Source organism: Neltuma alba, unplaced genomic scaffold, assembly GCF_004799145.2.
Source record: "Neltuma alba isolate B1F8T4 unplaced genomic scaffold, ASM479914v2 tig00012248_pilon, whole genome shotgun sequence".
Taxonomy (NCBI): Eukaryota; Viridiplantae; Streptophyta; class Magnoliopsida; order Fabales; family Fabaceae; genus Neltuma; species Neltuma alba.
In genome coordinates, this window is record NW_021636775.1 from 1 (window position 1) to 3,383 (window position 3,383).

General features: G+C 38.3%; 1 pseudogene; it reads left to right on the forward strand.

Annotated features, from left to right (window-relative positions):
* Nucleotides 1-600: 600 nt before the first annotated feature.
* Nucleotides 601-3,152, forward strand: LOC114725357 (alpha-L-fucosidase 2-like; annotated as a pseudogene).
* Nucleotides 3,153-3,383: the final 231 nt, after the last annotated feature.

Below are 3,383 nucleotides of genomic sequence, written 5' to 3' on the forward strand. Positions count from 1 at the left end.
ACGGCGTATACACTGAGACTAGGACATTATCTCAAACATAACCCTAGAAGCAATTGCCATGCTTCTATATTGTATGTGTTCTCTTCTTGGTATTACATCTGCAATGCTGACTCCAAGAGGGGTCCTAAAATAATACCCCTCCATTATTTAACAGTAAGATCCATTTTGTAGTAAATGGATCTACATTTAGGACAGGAAGCGTATCATTATCACTTATTCACTTGAATGCTGCACCAATCTGTTTTCTAAATGACAAGGAGCATGTGTTTGTGCGGCTGCGGTTGCAGAAAATTAAACCTCACCTTCACTAATGAGTATGAATTTGTGAAAACTCATATCTGATTAGATTCACTTTACTTTCATCTGCATTAAGATGCTTTTATGTCATCACAAGGAAGGCTAGTCTAGGGTACCCTAGGATGTGATGGAAACAGGACATTATCAATGTCAATACTGATATTCTGTCAACGTTGCGTGCTTTTCATTCTCTATTCACTGTAAATATTAACCACGGTTCCTTTTTCAGTTCTTCTTTCTTTTAGTGAATAGTGATGCAATATTTATTTCAATCCTGCATAACAATTTTATTCGAGACTGACAATGAACACATTATCTATCTCCAGTGGAGCTCCGCATTTGAATATTAATCTTGAAATGAATTATTGGCCTTCTCTGCCTTGCAACCTTAGCGAGTGTCAAGAGCCCCTGTTTGATTATATTTCCTCTCTATCCCTAAATGGCAGAGAAACTGCAAGAGTAAGAATCGTTCACCTTTTACATTTTTATCTTAGACTTTATTAATTAACGATCCTTCTCCAGTTATTCATATTTCAAAACTCACCGCATACTAGGTAGTGATCAGCTGGGGGGAAAAAAAACAACAGCAGGGCATCTAATGGCGGGGGCAGTTTTTTTTTTTTGGGCCTAGGGGTTGGTTCATGTCTAAGGTTGCTGCAGAAGTTACACTGAAGGCAATGCTGGAGAGCCTTAGACCGGATCGGCCCCCATTCTTCTTGTGCATGCATGATTTTTATGCTTTGCTTTATGAATTATGCCTATGTTCTCTTATTTTCAGTTACTAAATGCCGTAGGTAAACTACAAAGCAAATGGTTGGGTTGTGCATCACAAGTCAGATATATGGGCAAAATCATCAGCAAGCGACGGTGATGTCGTGTGGGCTTTGTGGCCAATGGGAGGAGCATGGCTTTGTACACATCTATGGGAGCAATATGCTTACACATTGGATGAGGTGAGTGTAGTTTGATAGGCATAAGATTTTTAATCAACTGACGAGATTAACGAAAAAACAAAAGCAATAAAAAAAATGATAATAAAAGTTAAGTGATTGAAACGCTTAAAAGAATTCTATTTGAGAAATCTGATGCTTTGCCTTTACAGTCTTTACGCACATTTTCCAACAGACATGAGATACCGTGTTTGTACCATCTGATAGTAAGCATTTCAAAGGCAAATTTTGCTGATCTGTTGTTTCTAACAGGATTTCCTCAGATATAAAGCTTATCCCTTGTTGGAAGGGTGTGTATCGTTTTTATTGAGCTGGCTGATTGAAGGCAATGAAGGATTTCTAGAAACAAATCCATCAACATCCCCAGAACACATGTTTACTGCTCCCAATGGTGAGCCTGCTTGTGTGAGCCGATCATCAACAATGGACATGGCAATCATAAAAGAAGTTTTCCATATTTCTTTCTGCAGCTGAGGTAAACTTGCTTTAATGTTAATTAAAGCATACAAAACGATTGATTTCATCTTGTATTTATGCTTTAGCGGCCTTGCCAGAACAGATTTAGGGAGAGACAAGGATCATATTGTTGAAGAAGTCCGAAAAGCTCAACCAAGGCTACGTCCAACTGAGATTGCTAGCGATGGTTGCATAATGGAGTGGGTATGTTACAAGCTTGAAATTTGGAGGATGCACGTTGCTTTAATTTTATGGTAAAATTTTATATGCAAAACTTGAAGGATAGACGATGAATCTGCCGCGTAATGCAGGTGAAGGACTTTAAGGATCCAGATGTGCATCACCGTCACCTTTCTCATTTGTTTGGTCTATTCCCTGGGCATACCATTACTTCTGAGAAAAGTCCAGCTCTGTTTGAAGCTGCTGAGAAAAGCCTGCATAAACGAGGTTAGCATAAGTTGAATAATTAGCTTGCTTGTCTATTTCTGTCTCGCTGGAATTTCCTTGTAGAACTTCTGTTGATTTGACTTATGATGTACTAGGTGGCCGAGTTAACTGGCTACATTATGATGTTGCTTACTTTGAAGGAATAAGCTTTGTTAGATCTAAATTTGTTATTTGAAACAGGAGAAGAAAGGTCCAGGATGGTCGATCACATGGAAAAACTGCTTGCTGGGCTAGGCTACGCAACAGTTACAATGCATATAAGATGATCAAGCGTTTGTTCAAGTTGGTGGATCCTAATCAAGGGGTACAATTTGAAGGAGGACTATATAGCAACTTATTTGCTGCTCATCCACCATTTCAGATTGATGCCAACTTTGGGTAACCTTTCTTAGCAACAGAATTCAGTCCTTACTTTTTAACGAATCAGGTTCATCATCATTGGCTTCATGAGACTTGAAAGTGCCATTGATTTGTTAGGATCCATTAGAGCAACAATGTGCTTCTGTTCATGATATGCCATCATTAATTCCAAGCCAAACATGTTATATTTTAGTCAAAGAATCAAATGACAAATCGATTGATTGTGGATACTTGTTTTGCAGTTTTACAGCTGCAATTGCAGAAGTGCTTGTGCAGAGCACATTAGAAGATCTTTTCCTACTTCCGGCACTTCCTCAGGAGAAATGGCCAAATGGATCAGTGGAAGGGTTGAAAGCTCGCGGAGGAACTACGATTAGCATAAGGTGGAGAGAAGGGAACCTTGAGGAGGCTGCTGTCTGGTCCAATCATCACACCACTCTCAAAAGAATTCACTACAGAGCCTCCTTGATCTCTGCAAACTTCTTGCCTGACGTCCTTTATAAGTTCGATGGACAGCTGAAATGCCTCAACTGAAATGGAAGCTTCTTCACCGTGATAATTTGCAGAGCTTTTATTTTACGTATATATAAAAGTCAGAGGGCCTTATCATTATTATAAATAAAAGTCAGAGGCCCTTGTCAATATTATAAGAGTTGGTGGTAACCTCTTCCTGATCAAATGTCAATGTCGTTTCCCTTTGGACTTTAATCTATTAAAATGCTTATTACAAAAATATGATTATTCAAATATGAATAATATAATTCTCTTCATAAGTCATTATGAAGTTTTTCCCACCTATTAAAAAGAGTCTTTTTCTTCAAACAAAATGACTTTTCTGCTGAGATTATTAAAACCAGTCATGCAATCACAGAT